Source organism: Giraffa tippelskirchi, chromosome X (assembly GCF_054371585.1).
Source record: "Giraffa tippelskirchi isolate mGirTip1 chromosome X, T2T-mGirTip1v1.2.pri, whole genome shotgun sequence".
Taxonomy (NCBI): Eukaryota; Metazoa; Chordata; class Mammalia; order Artiodactyla; family Giraffidae; genus Giraffa; species Giraffa tippelskirchi.
In genome coordinates, this window is record NC_137289.1 from 77,148,220 (window position 1) to 77,168,473 (window position 20,254).

Consider the following 20,254-nt stretch of genomic DNA (forward strand, 5'->3'; position numbering starts at 1 on the left):
TGTCCATCAGCAGACGAATGGATAAGGAAGCTGTGGTACATATACACAATGGAATATTACTCAGCCATTAAAAAAATACATTTGAATCACTTCTATTGAGATGGATGAAACTGGAGCCTGTTATAGAGTGTGAAGTAAGCCAGAAAGAAAAACACCAATTCGGTATACTAATGCATATATATGGAATTTGAAAGATGATAACGATAACCCTATATGCGAGACAGAATAAGAGACACAGATGCATAGAACAGTCTTATGGACTCTGAGGGAGAAGGTGAGGGTGAGACATTCTGAGAGAATAGCATTGAAACATGTATATTATCATATGTGAAACAGAACACCATTCCAGGTTTGATGCATGAGACAAATGCTCAGGGCTGGGGCAATGGGATGACCCAGAGGGATGGGATGGGGAGGGAGGTGGGAGGGGGGTTCAGGATGGGGAACACATGTAAACCCATGGCTGATTCATGTCAATGTATGGCAAAAACCACTACTATATTATAAAGTAATTAGCCCCCAAATAAAATAAATAAATTTATTAAAACAAAATAACATCAAATCCCTAAAATAAAATAAAAGTAATGATGTTACAGGTGATATGATTTTTTAAGGGGAACTTCTTCTAGAACACAGCCATATTACAGTAATTCAACTTTCTGTGTGGTTACACTAGATTAGGAGTCCGGAGAACAGAGGTCTATCCTGGTTTTATCACTAATATGCTGTATTTCTATGAGCAAAATATTTAACTTCTATGTGCTATGTTCAAGTTTCCAGGCCCTATGTACTTTACAGGGTAATAGTGAGAACACTGTGAGCTTATGTGTGTGTAAGCCCTTTTATTTAAAAAAAAATGTTTTTCTACTACTAATAAGAACTAGTATTTACTCAGTTATTACTCTATTAATCTGTTCCCTTTATTATAAACAGGATAGTGTCATTACCTAACTTGCAATGTTGTAGTGAGGGATTAAATAAGATATTTTGCACTTGGAATAGTGCATAGTAAGTTCTCAAAAAAGTTTAACTGCTTTCTCATTTTCCAGTCTTGGAAGGCTTCTCTTAAATGGTTTCTCTTCTCTTCTCTTAAAAAAAATTTTTACCTTTGTAGATGTGAGGTATTATCACTGTGAGATCAACTGAATAGGAAAAAAACAAACTCACATCATAGAGAATCATAAATATTAAGACTATAAATAATCCAACAGAGTCCCAAATTTCACAGCGGGAGGAACTGAGACCTGGAAACTAGAAATGACATACCTACAATAATCTAAAAACAAAATAAGCAGAAATGAAGCAAGCTACTAATTTTGTGGCAGATTTTGTGTCTCCTTCTCTATTCAGTCAGTGGACACCAGAACACAACTGTGGGCAGTTAAATAGTGTACTGTTAAAGCTCAAATTAAAGGGACTGCCAAAAGGCTGTTATATAGGCTCATTGACATTAAGTCATGGGTCATAGTTGTTTCTTATAAAGGAAACCATACAGAGGACTGACAAGTTTTGTGAATTTATCTTTCATCACAAAGTCCCTACATATGATGGAGCCCACATCTGCAGTGAGTAAACATTTTAATTAGCTTCCCATTCAGCAGTGGTCTGTGTAAAACCCACTGGAAATCTAAAATCTTGGGGGAAGCTGTGGGTCTCACAGAACAGACACTGACTAGGAACCTAACACAGGGTGGAGGGAGATTTGGAGGAAGCTATTGTCAGGCTGAATGGTCTAGTGGTTTTCCCTACTTTCTTCAATTTAAGTCTGAATTTGGCAATAAGCAGTTCATGATCTGAGCCACAGTCAGCTCCTGGTCTTGTTTTTGCTGACTATGTAGAGCTTCTCCATCTTTGGCTGCAAAGAATATAATCAATCTGATTTCGGTGTTCACCATCTGGTGATGTCCATGTGTAGAGTCTTCTCTTGTGTTGTTGGAAGAGGGTGTTTGCTATGACCAGTGCGTTCTCTTGGCAAAACTCTCTTAGCCTTTGCCCTGCTTCATTCTGTACTCCAAGGCTAAATTTACCTGTTACGCCAGGTGTTTCCTGACTTCCTACTTTCGCATTCCAGTCCCCTATAATGAAAAGGACATCTTTTTTGGGTATTAGTTCTAATAGGTCTTGTAGGTCTTCATAGAACCGTTCAAGTTCAGTTTCTTCAGCATTACTGGTCGGGGCATAGACTTGGATTACCGTGATATTGAATGGTTTGCCTTGGAAATGAACAGAGATCATTCTGTCGTTTTTGAGATTGCATCCAAGTACTGCATTTCAGACTCTTTTGTTGACCATGATGGCTACTCCATTTCTTCTAAGGGATTCCTGCCCACAGTAGTAGATATAATGGTCATCTGAGTTAAATTCACCCATTCCCGTCCATCTTAGTTCGCTGATTCCTAGAATGACAACATTCACTCTTGCCATCTCCTGTTTGACCATTTCCAATTTGCCTTGATTCATGGACCTAACATTCCAGGTTCCTGTGCAATATCGCTCTTTATAGCATCGGACTTTACTTCTATCACCAGTCATATCGACAGCTGTGCATTGTTTTTGCTTTGGCTCCATCCCATCATTCTTTCTGGAGTTATTTCTCCACTGATCTCCAGTAGCATATTGGGCACCTACCGACCTGGGGAGTTCATCTTTCAGTGTCCTATCCTTTTGCCTTTTCATACTGTTCATGGGGTTCTCAAGGCAAGAATACTGAAGTGGTTTGCCATTCCCTTCTCCTGTGGACCACATTCTGTCAGAATTCTCCACCATGACCCATCCATCTTGGGTGGCCCCACATGGCATGGCTTAGTTTCATTGAGATAGGCAAGGCTGTGGTCCGTGTGATCAGATTGGCTAGTTTTCTGTGATTATAGTTTCAGTGTGTCTTCCCTCTGATGCCTTCTTGCAACACCTACTGTCTTACTTGGGTTTCTCTTACCTTGGACGTGGGGTATCTCTTCACGGCTGGTCCAGCAAAGTGAAGCCACTCCTCCCTACCTTGGACAAGGGGTATCTACTCACGGTGGCCCCTCCTGACCTTGAATGTGGAGTAACTCCTCTCGGCCCTCCTGTGCCCATACAGCTGCTGCTCCTTGGACGTGGGGTAGCTCCTCTCGGCCGCCGCCCCTGGCCTCAGGCGCTGGATAGCTCCTCTCGGCCGCCGCCCCCAGCCTCAGGCGCTGGGCAGCTCCTCTCGGACACCGCCCCCGATCTCAGCCATGGGGTAGCTCCTTTCAGCCACGCTTCTGCGCTATCCTTCGCAGCTGCCACACTTGCTCTTCTCGGCCGCCACCCCTGGCCTCGGGTGTAGGGTAGCTCCTCTCAGCCCCCACCCCCGGCCTCAGCCGTGGTGTAGCTCCTCTAGGCCACGCTTCTGCGCGGTCCATCGCAGCTGCCGCACTTCTGGATCAAGACCATCCCCATGGAAAAGAAATGCAAAAAAGCAAAATTGCTGTCTGAGGAGGCCTTACAAATAGCTGTGAAAAGAAGAGAAGCAAAAAGCAAAGGAGAAAAGGAAAGATATTCCAATCTGAATGCAGAGTTCCAAAGAAGAGCAAGGAGAAATAAGAAAGCCTTCCTCAGCAATCAATGCAAAGAAATAGAGGAAAACAACAGAATGGGAAAGACTAGAGGTCTCTTCAAGAAAATTAGAGATACCAAGGGAACATTCCATGTAAAGATGGGCTCGATAAAGGACAGAAATGGTATGGACCTAACAGAAGCAGAAGATATTAAGAAGAAGTGGAAAGAATACACAGAAGAACTGTACAAAAAAGATCTTCATGACCCAGATAATCACGATGGTGTGATCACTCACCTAGAGCCAGACATCCTGGAATGTGAAGTCAAGTGGGACTTAGAGAGCATCACTACGAATAAATCTAGTGGAGGTGATGGAATTCCAGTTGAGCTATTTCAAATCCTGAAAGATGATGCTGTGAAAGTGCGGCACTCGATATGCCAGCAAATTTGGAAAACTCAGCAGTGGCCACAGAAGTGGAAAAGGTCAGTTTTCATCCCAATCCCAAAGAAAGGCAATGCCAAAGAATGCTCAAACTACCGCACAATTGCACTCATCTCACACGCTAGTAAAGTAATGCTCAAAATTCTCCAAGCCAGGCTTCAGCAATACATGAACAGTGAACTTCCAGATGTTCAAGCTGCTTTTTGAAAAGGCAGATTAACCAGAGATCAAATTGCCGATATCCACTGGATCATCGAAAAGGCAAGACAGTTCCAGAAGAACATCTATTTCTGCTTTATTGACTATGCCAAAGCCTTTGACGGTGTGGATCACAATAAACTGTGGAAAATTCTGAAAGAGATGGGAATACCAGACCACCTGACCTGCCTCTTGAGAAACCTGTATGCAGGTCAGGAAGCAACAGTTAGAACTGGACATGGAACAACAGGTTGGTTCCAAATAGGAAAAGGAGTACGTCAAGGATGTATATTGTCACCCTGCTTATTTAACTTATATGCAGAGTACATCAAGAGAAATGCTGGGCTGGAAGTAACACAAGCTGGAATCAAGATTGCCGGGAGAAATGTCAATAACCTCAGATATGCAGATGACACCACCTTTATGGCAGAAAGTGAAGAAAAACTAAAGAGCCTCTAGATGAAAGTGAAAGAGGAGAGTGGAAAAGTTGGCTTAAAGCTCAACAGTCAGAAAACTAAGATCATGGCATCTGGTCCCATCACCTCATGGGAAATAGATGGGGAAACAGTAGAAACAGTATCAGACTTTATTTTTGGGGGCTCCAAAATCACTGCCAGTTGTGATTTCAGCCATGAAATTAAAAGACGCTTAGTCCTTGGAAGGAAGGTTATGACCAACCTCGGTAGCATATTTAATAGCAGAGACATTACTTTGCCAACAAAGGTCCATCTAGTCAAGGCTATGGTTTTTCCTGTAGTCACGTATGGATGTGAGAGTTGGACTGTGAAGAAAGCTGAGCGTCGAAGAATTGATGCTTTTGAACTTTGGTGTTGGAGAAGACTCTTGAGAGTCCCTTGGACTGCAAGAAGATCCAACTAGTCCATCCTAAAGGAGATCAGTCCTGGGTGTTCATCGGAAGGACTGATGTTGAAGCTGAAACTCCAATACTTTGGCCACCTCATGCGAAGAGTTGACTCATTGGAAAAGACTCTAATGCTGGGAAGGATTGGGGGCAGGAGGAGAAGGGGACAACAGAGGATGAGATGGCTGAATGGCATCACCGACTCGATGGACACGGGTTTGGGTAGACTCCAGGAGTTGGTGATGGACAGGGAGGCCTGGTGTGCTGCGATTCATGAGGTCACAAAGAGTCAGACACGACTGAGTGACTGAACTGAACTGATTGTCAGGCTTCCTGAGCTAATTTATCCCAACTCTGCACTTGTGTACTTGAGCTGTGAGAGGAGTTGGAGGAAAATGGGAGGGAGATAGGTTCAGGGAAAAAAAAAAAAAAGAAAGGGGAGAGTAGATGGAGCGGGTCCAAGTGGATGCCCGGTAACTCACATGCATCATTGCATTTATACCTCCCAATCACCCTATGCGATACTTACTATATCCATTTGCCAGATACAATAATAACAACACTTTCTTTGTGCCCGACACTGTGGCAAGAACTTCACATGCACCTTACATTTTCCCTAGAGTTGTTTGTTTGTTTTCTTTTTACCAATCTCATGTCATTATGCTATTATGTCTTATTATTTTATATTTTATACCATTATCTCATACTATATTATTATTCTCATTTTATAAATTAAGAAACAAGCTTTTAGAGATTTTATATCAACATAAAAGTAAATTGCCCAAGTACACACAGCTAGAAAGTAACAGCCTGGATTTGAAGCCAAGTTCAACTCCAAATTCCAACACCTAACCACTACACTATGCTGCATCTCAAGCTAACTTTAAAAGGGAATACTGTAAAAGACTGTATCTTGAGTTTAGCAGGGTCTTTGACAGGGTATCTCATGATATCCATGTGGGCAGGATGGAGAAATACATGTAGAATGGCAGTACAATCAGGTAGATTGACTCTGATCAGGCAGTCAGTTTGATAAAAGTAAATAATGTAATGTATTTTCCCAAACACTAGTGAAGTCAGACTTTTAGTAAAGATTCAATACCCTAACCAAGGGAGGTACATAAATACTTGGTGAATGATATAATGAATGAAGTACAAAATAAAACTGAGTCATTCATTCACTGTGAGATTTATGGAATGCCTACTATGTACCAAGCTCAACGTGAAAAGAATTCCGGTTTGGGTGCCAGCTTCATCACTAACTTGCTGGATAAATTTTACCTGGTTAATTAATATGACTAAAAATTCCTGTACAAAACATAGAGGCTCATATCTTAGTTCTAGAGGAAAGATCATATACTGGTACCAGAGACAATGATAATACAAACGTGAGATATGGAGCTGAAACATACACTGGGTGTAATTCTAAACACCAGATTTATTTTATTTTATTTTATTTTTTATTTTTTTAAATAAATTTATTTATTTTAGTTGGGAGCTAATTACTTTACAGTATTGTAGTGGTTTTTGACATACATTGACATGAATCAGCCATGGGTTTACATGTGTTCCCCATCCTGAACCCCCCTCCCACCTCCCTCCCCATCCCATCCCTCCGGGTCATCCCATTGTTCCAGCCCTGAGCATTTGTCTCATGCATCGAACCTTGAATGGTGTTCTGTTTCACATATGATAATATACATGTTTCAATGCTATTCTCCCAGAACGTCCCACCCTCACCTTCTCCTTCAGAGTCCATAAGACTGTTCTATGCATCTGTGTCTCTTATTCTGTCTCGCATATAGGGTTATCATTACCATCTTTCAAATTCCATGTATATGCATTAGTATACTGTATTGGTAAGCACCAGATTTTAAGAGAAGCCTTCCAATACTGGAAAATGAGAAAGCAGTTAAATATTTTTTGAGCACTTACTATGCACAAAGAACTATTCCAAGTGCAAAATACCTTATTTAATCCCTCACTACAACCATCCAACTTAGGTAATGACATTATCCTGTTTTTAATAAAGGAAACAGATTAATAGAGTAATAACTGAGTAAATATTAGTTCTTATCAGTAGTAGAAAGAACACTGAGTTATAAAATCAGGATACATAGATAAAACCCTTAACTTGGTCAATAACATGAAGAGTTCAGCTGGTACTCTAGATTTAACCTTGTGTTGATCAAAAATGGGTAAGTATCACTCTACAAACAGCTGAGAACAATACATTGTCCCACATTCCTCTTTAGCCCTGGTTTCAAATGCATTTGACTAAGAGTAACCTGACTCAGGCTCATGTTCCTAGCTGCAGGAGGGAGCTTTAAATTTCTTTAAAGAAAAGTGTTTTGTGTACTTTGTACACTGTCTATTATTGAATTGTTTCCAAGGCAACTACCAGTCGGAGTAATAGGTTTTATTCATTTCTCGTTCTGAAACTCAATTCATCCTTTCGTTTACCACATCTCACCCTAACACCAACCCCTTCCTGGAACACAGCTAAGGGCTACTTAATGAATGAGCTCACTAAAGAGCAAATTCGGTGTTCTTAATGAACTTATCACTGCTATCTTAATGTTTTAAGGACTGAAACTATAAATAGTGGAACACATAGCTACGGATTTCACGGATGCTTACAACATTCCCAATAAGGATTCTAGATGAATATATTAGTTAATGAAGATCACAATAGCATTTGTCTATACTTCTTGTTTATTTCATACAGATATCCTTCTAAATACCTAGCAATAATTCATGAAAGCTACCTTGGATTTTTCAAAGGTGGAAGTGGGCATTATTACCAGTAGAAAAAACTTTGGCTAGCAATAATGATAATTATTATTACCAATAATGTTATCTATTGAATGTACCAGAAACTATTTTAATCACTTGTTTGCTACTCATGAGGTATTACCATTATCCTAATTTTGTAAAAAGTCAATCAAGGCACAGTGAGGTTTATAACTTGGGTGAGGTCACACAGCCAAGAAACGGTAGAGTCAGGATTACAGATTCATGTATTCTGAGTTCAAGCCCATAGTAGTAATCACTATTAAAAACTATTTCTCAATCTTAGACAGTAGTTTCAAGTTTTAAGGAAAGCTAAATTCTAATCATGGGTTAAATACTCCCTAGCTATGTGTCTTTAGTCAAGTCATTACAACTCTTTGGGCTTCAATTCTTTTATCTGCAAAATGGTGAGGTTGGATTGCAAGCATGTGTGCCAAGTCACTTTGGTCGTGTCCAACTCTGCGACCATATGGACTGTAGACTTCCAGGCTCCTTTGTCCCTGGGATTCTCTAGCAAGAATACTGGAGTGAGTTGTCATGCCTTCCTCCAGGGGATCTTCCCCACTCTGGGATTGAACCTACATCTCTTTCGTTTCCTGCATTGGCAGGCAGATTCTTTACAACTAGCGCCACCTAGGAAGCCGAAAGTGGGGTTGAAGTGAAGTGAAGTGAAGTCGCTCAGTCATGTCTGACTCTTTGCGACCCCATAGACTGTAGCCTACCAGGCTCCTCCATCCATGGGATTTTCCAGGCAAAAATAGTGGAGTAGGTTGCCATTTCCTTCTCCAGGAGATCTTCCCCACCCAGGGATCGAACCCTGGTCTCCCACATTGTAGACAGACGCTTTACCGTCTGAGCCACCAGGAAAGTCTCACCCTCAAATGTCTTTTTTGCATTTAACTATTCATGATTATATGCACACACAAAGATTTTCCTGTAGAGCAGTCCTTCATTTACATAGTAATTATCACAAGCCCAGTGATAAGTACTGGCATTGCTTTTCAAAAATTAAGTCTTATGTGAGTGCCTAAATATCATTCTACCCATTCTCACATTCATAACTCATTAAAGAGGAACAAATAGACAAGAAGGAATTGTAGTCCATTGTGTCCTTGTTTCTATTTTTATTATATTTAGAACCCTTTTGATAGAAATCATCATAATTCAATCATTTCTCCTACTGTGCAACTTCGCAATGCTACCTCTTTCTTACCCTATTATTTTCAAAGACACAAATATTTGTTCTACTTTGAATAAGGTAGAGAATAATGGTATGGCCTCCTTTGATAAATACCCCCCTTATTTTTGGTTCAATGATTAGTTCCAACCATTTCTAACTCATCTACTCTTCTTTTTCACAAGCAAGTGGGTAAGACTCAGTTCAGTTCAGTCGCTCTGTCATGTCCAACTCTTTGCCACCCTATGGATTGCAGCACACTAGGCTTCCCTGTCCATCAACAACTCCCAGAGCTTGCTCAAACTCATGCTCATTGAGTCGGTGATGCCATCCAACCATCTCATCCTCTGTCATCTCCTTCTCCTCCTGCCTTCAATCTCTTCCAGCATCAGAGTCTTTTCCAGTGAGTCAGTTCTTCCCATCAGGTGGCCAAAGTATTGGAGCTTCAACTTCAGCATCAGTCCTTCCAATGAATATTCCAGACTGATTTCCTTTAGAATTGACTGGTTTGATCTCCTTGCAGTCCAAGGGACTCGCAAGAGTCTTCTCTAACACCACACTTCAAAAGCATAAATTCTTCAGTGCTCAGCTTTCTTTACAGTCCAATTCTAACATCCATACATGACTACTGGAAAAACCATAGCTTTGACTAGATGGTCATTTGTCAGCAAAATAATGTCTCTGCTTTTTAATATGCTATCTAGGTTTGTCATTGCTTTTCTTCCAGGAAGCAAGCGTCTTTTAATTTCATGGCTGCAGTCACCATCTACAGAGATTTCGGAGACCAAGAAAATAGTCTGTCACCATCTTCATTGTTTCCCCATCTATTTGCCATGAAGTGATGGGACCAGATGCCATGATCGTTTTTTGAATGTTGAGGGTTTTTTTAAATTAATATATTTATTTTAATTGGAGGCTAATTACTTTAAAATATTGTAATGGTTTTTGCCATACATTGACATGAATCAGCCATGGGTGTACATGTGTTCCCCATTCTGAACCCCCCCTCCCACCTCCCTCCTCATCACATCCCTCAAGGTCATCCCAGTGCACCAGCCCTGAGCATCCTGTCTCATGTATTGAACCTAAGCCAGCATTTTCACTCTCCTCTTTCACTTTCATCAAGAGGCTCTTTAGTTCCTCTTCACTTTGTGCCATTGGGGTGGTGTCATCTGCATATCTGAGGTTATTGATACTTCTCCCAGCAATCTTGATTCCACTTTGTGCTTCATCCAGCCTGGCATTTCGCATGATGTACTCTGCATATCAATTAAATAAGCAGGGTGATAATAGACAGCCTTGACATACACCTTTCCCAATTTAAAACCAGTCCATTGTTCCATGTGCAGTTCTAACTGTTGCTTCTTGACCTGCATACAGATTTCTCAGGAGGCAGGTAAGGTGGTCTGGTATTCCCATCTCTTGAAGAATTTACCACCGTTTGTTGTGATCCACATAGTCAAAGCTTTGGCATAGTCAATAAAGCAGAAGTAGATGTTTTTCTGGAGCTCTCTTGCTTTTTCTATGATCCAACGGATGTTGGCAGGTTGATCTCTTGTTCCTCTGCCTTTTCAACTTTGGTATATGTAAGAACAATGAATGGGCTTCCTTGGTGGCTCCGTGGTAAAGAATCTGACTGTCAATGCAGGAGGTGCAGGTTTGATCTCTGGGTCAGGAAGAGCCCTTGGAGAAGGAAATGGCAACCCACTGCAGTATTCTTGCCTGGGAAATCCCATGGAAGAAAGAGCCTGGCAGGCTATAGTCCATGGCGTTGCAAAAGAGTCAGACATGACTTAGCGACTAAAACAGCAACAACAAAGTACAATGCATATTGAGAGCCAACACACTGGGATTAGCTGCTGAAATTGGTAATATGCTAATCTGTAAATTATTAAATGTTTTATTTGAATCACCTTTTTAATACGGTGTACCTCTTATTACAATTGCCCTAAAAAGATGACACATTCCATTTTACATATATAATACAATAACTATTTGATGAAAGGAAAAAAGTCAGGTGAATTTTAAACAATGAAACAAATTTAATTTTTCCCCACTATCTTCCTATCTAGACAGCTTTTGTGAGTTAAATAAGATTCACAAGTGGGAAGCAACAATTTTAAATATTTTTATTCCATTGAAAAATAAATTGCTTACCTCTTGACAATCACATTATTAATAATAACTGTCAAAAGTTTTATCCTGTACTAACAACTACCTATATGTTGGAAAAAAGAAAGCTAAGGAGAAGAACGAGATCTGCCCTGAGGTATTTGAAGGACTGCCATGTGGAAAAGAACGAATTGCTTTGTGTTTATCTTAAAGAGAACCAAAGCGAAAGAGGGAAATCATAGATTGATATATTTTAGTTCAATATCACAAAGAACTTCAAGTAAAAACTGTCAAAAAGTGACATATTCAATGATACAAGTTAAAGAACTCTAACAATTGGAACTATTCAAGCAGAGCATGGATGGTCATCTCTCAAGAAATTTATAGATGGAAGTTCTGGGTTTATTTTTGGGTTTGATAAAGAGATGAATGGTTTTTTTGGCTGCATCTCCTGTGTCTCCTGCATTGTAGGTGGGTTCTTTAACTGCTGAGCCATTGGGGAAGCCCCTACAAGAATTGAAATATAATCCAACTCTAAGATTTGAAGATTTTTTTTTTGCTGTGGAGGAAAGTATGTTAGAAACAACTACTATTAAGGTACCTCTAAAAATTATCTGGCCTCAAAGCTAAAAGGCAGAAAGGTAAGCTTGGGGAAAATGCTTGCAATATATATGTTATGCTTTAACATAACACCTCAGATAGGCAGATGGCACCTGCATACCTCAGATATGCTTATGGCAGAAAGTAAAGAGGGATTAAAGAGCCTCTTGATGAAGGTGAAAGAGGAGAGTGAAAAAGCTGGCTTAAAACTCAACATTCAAAAAACTAAGATCATGGCATCCAGTCCCATCACTTCATGACAAACAGATGGGGAAACAATGGAAACAGTGACAAACTTTATTTTCTTGGGCTCCAAAATCACTGTGGACAGTGATTGCAGCCATGAAATTAAAAGACGCTTGCTCCTTGGAAGAAAAGCTATGACCAACATAGACAGCATATTAAAGAGCAGAGACATCACTTTGCCCACAAAGGTCCATCTAGTCAAAGCTATGATTTTTCCAGTAGTCATATATGGATGTGAGATCTGGACCATAAAGAAGACTGAGCGTTGAAGAATTTACTTTTGAACTGTGATGTTGGAGAAGACCCTTGAGAGTCCTTTGGACTGCAAGGAGATCAAACCAGTCAATCCTAAAGGAAATCAGTCCGGAATATTTATTTGAAGGACTGATGCTTAAGCTTAAGCTCCAATGCTTTCACTACCTGATGTGAATAGCCAATTCATTGGAAAAGACCTTGATGCTGGAAAAGATTGAAGGCAGGTGGAGAAGGGGACGACAGAGGATGAGATGGTTGGATGGCATCACCAACTCAATGGACATGAATTTGAGCAAGCTCTGGGAGATGGTGAAGGACAGGGAAGCCTGACACGCTGCAGTCCATGGGGTCGCAAATAGTCAGACATGACTTAGGGACTGAACCACAACAATATGTAAAGAAATCACACAAGCAAATCAGAAGAAAATACGCCTCAGGAAAAAAATGAGCAGTTCACAAACAGGAAATATAGATGGCCAATAAGCATAATTACACGCTTTTTTTTTCACACTAATAAAGAAATATAAATCATAGCAAAAAGGTGTCATTTTTTTCACTTATAAAGTTTGAAAAAGTTTGATCCCAGTGTTGGAAAGTGAGTGGGAAATAAACACGCTAATTAATTGTTGTAAAAACAAGTATCAACTGAACTACATTTTTTATAATACTAGCATTTATTTTTTATGAATCATCTCATTCAGTCCCCCTTATTTAAAAGGACTGTTACATTCCATTACAGATGAAAAACCTGATATTTTAGAAAGTTTGGCTTTCCTTCAAAAGTAACATATTTATTGACTGGTAGAGTCAAAAATAAAGTCAAAGTTAGCCTAACTCAAAGGGTAAAGTTTATAACTATTTTCTCTCTATTCCTCACCCCCAACACATTCCATCCCTTAGCCACTTCAAATGTGTTACTATTTTCCAAACATATCTTGAATTTTTAAAAATCTTCTAGCATTATTTTTTAAATAATCCACATCTTTTCAGTTTTATTGAAATGTCACCTTAAACTTATAGCATGTTCCCATAAATATAATCCTTGAATTTTATTCTGTGTCTTTCAACTATTTGTCTCCTCTTAAATGAGCAATAAACTTTTGATCATTAAATTATAATTACTAGTAGAAATCTTCAACTATAACCTAGTTTCTTTTTTTTTTTTTCTTTTTTTTTTATAAATTTATTTATTTTAGTTGGGGGCTAATTACTTTACAATATTGTAATAGTTTTTGCCATACATTGACAAGAATCAGCCATGGGTTTACATGTGTTCCCCTTCCCGGACCCCCCACCCACCTCCCTCCCCCTCTCATCCTTCTGGATCATCCCATTGCCCCGGCCCTGAGCCCTTGTCACATGCATCGAACATGGAATGGTGCTCTGTTTCACATATGAAAATACACATGTCTCAATGTTTTTAAAAAGTAATTAACACTATTAAAATAGTTTAGAAATAGTTGTAGATTTAAAGAAAAGCTGAAAGAATATTATAGTTGCATAAACTCCACATTTACTTTTCCTTATTGTTAACATTATTATAGTATATTCTTCACAACTGTGTGTGTGTGTAGTTAGTCGCTCAGTCGTGTCCGACTCTTTGTGACCCCATGGACTGCAGCCTGCCAGGCTCCTCTGTCCATGGAGATTCTCCAGGCAAGAATACTGGAGAGGGTTGTATGCCTTCATTCAGGGGATCTTCCCAACCCAGGGATTGAACCCAGGTCTTGTGCATTTCAGGCAAATTCTTTACTGTCTTGGCCTCCAGGGGAGCTCTTCACAACTAATGAACCGTTATTGTCATGTTTTCTTATGCCCATCTTGTTTTTAATGACTTTGAGAATTTTGAAGCATACTGGTTGGGTATTTTGTAGAATTTCCTTCAATTTAAGTTTGTCCTAAGGCTTTCTCATTCTTAGATTGGGATTATAGCTTTTGTAGAGATAAAGTGCCATTCTCATCACATCATATCAAATGGACAGACTGTAAACATGAGTTATCACTGAAGTAGTGTTTTTTGGGTTTCTCCACTGCAAAGTTACTGTTTTTCCTCCTTTTCACGGTGCACTTTGTGGAAGGAAGTTACTATATATAGCTCTCACTTATGAGAGCTATACTCTACTTCATTGAAGTTGGACTATCCACATAAATTATTTGAAATTCTTCTGAATGGAGCTTTTGTCTATTGTTTCACTTATTTACTTATTTAATCATTTATTTAAAATACTGTGCGCTCATGGGTATTCATTTTATACTTTGGATTATAATCTAATACCACTTTATTTTGTTGTTCAAATTGTAAGCTTTGTAAGCTTTTTTGTTACTCAAATTTTAAGCTTAATTTGTTGCTCAAATTGTAAACTTGTCCAGTTGTAAGCTTTGTCAAATTGTAAGCTCTTTCATGTGGCCCTTGGGATCCTTTGACGTGTCTTAATCTCTCTCCATCTGCGTGTGTGTGTGTGTGTGTTTATTTTTAGGCACTAAAAGATGTTCCACATTCATCTTGTATACTTGTATATTCCTTGCTCCATCTCTGTAATTTGTCATCTCTCAAAGGAGCCCAGGACCCTTTCATTGGTGAACAGTATCAGAAGACAAATGTGGGATTTTGTGTTTGTGCTATCTGCTACTGTTATTATTGTTTCTAGACCCTCTCATCTGACAGAGAGAGGAAATATATGTGTGTATACTAACACATGTAGACAAGCATATTTATAATACTTTTATATGTATCCATCTGAATGTATATTAAGCTAAATATGAATTCATACTGATATCTCCAACACAAATCTATTACCACATGGATCATTCTAGACTTCTCCCTTCCTTGACTTTAACTTTCCACTCCAACAATATGTAACTAGGCTCCCACCATCTGTCATCATTTTCTTAAACATTCAATTCAAGTACACCTGTACAGTGATTTCAGAATTGTTAACCTATACTCTGTGGGGAACAACTATCAACAAAGGTACCATGTTTGTGTACCTACCGTCTTTAGAGTCGCAGCCTTTACTCACTTCCGAAGTTAATTAGTTCAGCATCTTATCCTCCATCCCCTTCAGTGAGGTTCTCTCATGTGTTTGTATACAGTTAGAATGTTTTGTCACAATCTGCATTCTATCCTGAGATCGCTTATCTACTAGTTGATTGGGTATGATCTGAAAATATTAAGATTTACTCTTTGTGCTATACACTTATGGATTTTGACTAATGCATAGTATAATGTCCACCACTACAATATCATATAACGTAGTTTCATCACCTAAAAAATCTTTATATTTCACCTAATCATTCCTCCCCAAACCCCTAGCACCTGTCTACCTATTTGCTCTTTCTATAGCTTTCCTTTTCCAGTGCTATATAAAAGGAATTATAGAGTGTGTAACTTTTTCAGAATGACTTCTTTCACTTAGAAGTATCCATTTAAGATTCATCTGTGCTGTTGGATAAATCGATAATTCATTCATTATCGATGAACAGTATTCCAATGTGTGGTTGTACTAGTTTGTTTTGTTGTTGTTCAGTCACTAAGTCATACCCAACTCTTTGCAAACCCATGGACTACAGCACATCAGGCTTCCGTGTCCTTCGCTATCTCCTGGAGTTTTCTCAAACTCAGGTGCATTGTGTCAATGATGCCATCCAACCATCTCATCCTCTGTTGGCCCTTTCTCCTCCTGTCCTCAGTCGTTCCCAGCATCAGGGTCTTTTCCAATGAGTCAGTTATTCACATCAGGTGGCCAAAGTATTGGAGTTTCAGCTTCAGTGTAAGTTTGTTTATCCATTCACTGATTGAAGGACATCTTGGTTGCTTCCAGTTTTTGACAATTATGAATAAACTTGTCATAGCATTAGTGTTCAGGTTTTTGTGAGGTCATAAAGTATGAAATCAGTTGAAAAAATACATAGGAGTGAAATTACTGGATTGTACGGTTAAGACTATGTTTGACATTATAAAAACTGTTGAACTTGTTTCCAAACTAACTGGACCATTTTGTATTCTCAACAGCAATGAATGATTATTCCCATTGCTCCAGACATTCTCTCAAGTAATTGTTATTGTTCGTTATTCATCAGCTTTGTTTGAGTATTGACATTACAAATAAGTCTATAGTGGTATATCATTGTTGCATTAATTTGCATCTTCCTAATGACAACTGGGGACTTCCCTGGTGACTCAGATAGTAAAGAATCCTCCTGCAATGTAGGAAGCCTGGGCTCGATCCCTGGGTTGGGGTGATCCCCTGGATGAGGGCATGGCAACCCACTCCAGTGTTCTTGCTGGGAGAATTCCATAGACAGAGGAAGGAGCCTGGTGGGTTGCAGTCCATGGAGTTGCAAAGAGTTGGACACAACTGAACAACCAAGCACAGCAAAGCATAATAGCAACTGATATTGAGCGTTTTTAAATACTTGACAATTGTATATATTTTTTGGTAAGGTGTCTGTTCAGCACTTTTCCCAATTTTAATTGTGTTCCTTGTTTTTTTATAGTTGAGTTTTAAGGGCAATTTGTATGTTTTATATTTGAAAATATTCTCTTCTGTCTCTGACTTATCATTTCCTTCTACTGACTGTGTCTTTAGAAGCAAAAGCAAAGCAAAAGCTTATAATTTTAATAAAGTCCAATTTCTCATCATTTTCTTTCATGGATCATGCTTTTGGTGTTGTATCTAAAACTCATTACCAAACCTATGGGATTTTTCTCCTATGTTTTGTTCTACAAGTCTTACGTTTTGCATTTTGTATTTAGGTCCATGATCCGTTGTCAGTTAAATATCCTATAAAATGTAAGATCTGTGACCGTTTGCTTATACATGTCCAATTTTTCAGACACAATTTGATGAAAAAGTTGTTGTTGTTGTTGTTCAATTGCTAAGTTGTGTCCAACTCTTTGTGACCCCATGGATTCCACCATGCCAGGCTTCCCTGTCTGTCACTATCTCCTGGAGATCGATCAAACTCATGCCCATTGAGTTGGTGTTGCAATATAACCATCTCATCCTCTGCCTCCACCTTCTCCTTTTGCCATCAATCTTTCCCAGCATCAGGGTCTTTTCCAAAGAGTTGACTCTTTGCACCAAGTGGCCAAAAGTATTGGAGCTTCAGCTTAAGCATCAGTGCTTCCAATGAATATTCGGGGTTGATTTCATTTACTATTGATAAGTTTGAACTCCTTGCAGTCCAAGGAACTCGAGAGTCTTTTCCAGCACCAAAATTCAAAAGCATCAATTATTTGGCGCTCAGCCTTCTTTATGGTCCGACTCTCACATCAGTACTTGACTACTGGAAAAACCATAGCTTTGACTAGATGGACCTCTGTCAGCAGCAAAGTGATGTCTCTGCTTTTTACTATGCTGTCTAGCTTTGTCATAGCTTTCATTCCAAGGAGTAAGAAGCTTTTAATTTCATGACTGCAATACTGTCCATAGTGATTTTGGAGGCCAAGAAAATAAAATCTGTCACTGCTTCCACTTTTCCCCTTTCTGTTTTCCACGAAGTGATGGGTCCAGATGCTATGATCTTAGTTTTTTAAATGTCGAGTTTTAAGCCAGCTTTTTCACTGTCCTCTTTCACCTTCATGTAGAGGCTCTTTAGTTTCCTCTTCACTTGCTGCCCTTGGAGTGGTATCATCTGCATATCTGAGGTTATAGATATTTCTCCTGGCAATCTTAATTGTAGCTTGTGAATCATCCAGCCTATATTTTGCATGATGTACTCTTCATATCAGCAGGGTGACAATATACAGCCTCGAGGTACTCCTTTTCCAGTTTTGAACTGATCCGTTGTCCCGTGTCTAGTTCTAACTGTTTCTTCTTGATCTGCATTCAGGTTTCTCAGCAGACACGTAAGATGATCTGATATTCCCATCTCTTTAAGAATTTCTCACGGTTTGCTGTGATTCACAGAGGCAAAGGCTTTAGTGTAGTCAATGAAGCAGAAGTAGATGTTTTTCTGGAGTTCCCTTGCTTTCTCCATGATCCAACAAGTGTTGGCAGTTTGAATTCTGGTTCCTCTGCCTTTTCTAAACCCAACTTGTACATCTAGAATTTCTTGGTTCACATACTGATGAAGCCTAGCTTGAAGGATTTTGAGCATTATTTTGTTAGCATGTGAAATGAGCTCAATTGTACACTAGTTTGAACATTCTTTGGCATTGCCCCTCTTTGGGGTTAGAATGAAAACTGACCTTTTCAAGTCCTGTGGCCACTGCTGAGTTTTCCAAATTTGCTGGCATATTAGGTACAGCACTTTCACAGCATTCTGTTTTAGGATTTGAAATAGCTCAGCTGGAATTCCATCAGGTCCACTAGCTTTGTTTGTAGTAATGCTTCCTATGGGTCATTTCACTTCATAGTTCAGGATATCTGGCTCTAGGTGAGTGACCACACCATCATGGTTACCCTGGTTTAAGACTTTTTTGTGTACTTCTTCTATATAGTCTTGCCATCTCTTTTTAATCTCTTCTGCTTCTGTTAGCTTCTTGCTCTTTCTATCCTTTATCATGCCCATCGTTGCATGAAATGCTCCCTTGTTATCTCCAATTTTCTTGAAAAGATTTCTAGTCTTTCCCATTTTATTGTTTTCCTCTATTTCTTCGAACTCTTCACTTAAGAAGGCTTTCTTATCTCTCCTTGCTATTCTCTATAACTCTACATTCAGCTGTGTGTATCTTTCCCTTTCTCCCTTGCCTTTTGCTTCTCTACTTTTATCAGCTATTTGTAAAGCCTCCTCAGAGGCTTTTGCCTTTTCATACTATTCATGGGGTTCTCAAGGGAAGAATACTGAAGTGGTTTGCCATTCCCACTTCCAGTGGACCACATTTTGTCAGAACTCTCCACTATGATCCATCTGACTTGGGTGGCCCTGCATGGCATGGCTCATAGTTTCAGTGAGTTATGCAAGCCCCTTAGCCACGACAAGGTTGTGATCCATGAAAGGGATGAAAAAGGCATCATTTCTTTATTGAATATTATTTGCACTTTTGTTAAAAATCAATCGATCATATTTGTATTTCTAGACTCTTTATTCTGTTCCACTCTTCAATGTATCTATTATAACATTGTCATGATTATGGTAAATTTAAGTGTGCTAAGTCTTGAAATCGGATAATAGAATCTCCCAACTTAGTTCTTGTTTTTCAGAGTTGTGTTGGCTATTTTAGGCTTCTTTTCCTTTTCATATAAACTTTAGAGTCCATTTTTCTGCAGTTACAAGAAGCTTGCAGGAATCTTTATTGAGATTATGTTGAATTTTTACATCAAGTTGGGGAGAGTTGACATCTTAACAATATTAAGTTTTCCAATTTATCAAAATAGAATATTTATCCATTTATATATTCTTTGATTTCCTTCATCAGTGTTTTATAGAATTTTATGCATACGTAAAGATCCTGTACAGATTCTGTTACATTTATACTTAAGTATTTCAGTCTTTTATGCTATTGTAATATTTTAAAATTCCAAACTTTAGTTGTTCATTGCTTGTACATAGAAGAGCAACTGATTTGTATATTGATCTCGTATCCTATAACATTGCTGATCTCAACTAGTACCTTTTTCTTTGCTTTATATTTTAAAAACCCTTTTAATTTTTTATTGGCATATAACTGATTAACAATGTTGTGATAGTTTCAGGTGGACAGCAAAGGAACTCAGTTATACATATGTTGTTAATTCTCTAGGTAATGTTCAATTCTTTTTGACCCCATGAAATTTAGCATGCCAGGCTCCTGTCCTTGACTATCTCCCGGAGATTGCTCAAATCCATGTCCGTTGAGTCTGTGATGTTTTCTAACCATCTCATTGTCCCCTGCCCCCTTCTCCTTTTGCATTCAATCTTTCCCTGTATGTATCTATACATATGACTTCAGTACAGTCTCTCAGTTGTGTCCGACTCTTTGTGACCCCATGGACTGCAACACGCCAGGCTTCCCTGTCCATCACCAATTCCCAGAACTTGCTCAAACTTATGTCCACTGAGTCGGTGAGGCCATCTAACCATCTCATCTTCTGGCTTCCCCCTTCTCTTCCTGTCTTCAATCTTT

General features: G+C 39.1%; 1 protein-coding gene across 1 annotated transcript in view; it reads right to left on the reverse strand.

Moving 5' to 3' along the window:
- The window catches only part of LOC145536754 (uncharacterized), a 507,944-nt gene extending 492,667 nt beyond the window's left edge, over nt 1–15,277 (reverse strand). Inside the window, exon 1 of the mRNA XM_081566545.1 lies at nt 15,197–15,277. The gene's annotated coding sequence lies outside the window, so the exon portion shown is untranslated. The remainder of the gene's footprint in view (nt 1–15,196) is intronic.
- Between the last annotated feature and the right edge of the window lie 4,977 nt (nt 15,278–20,254).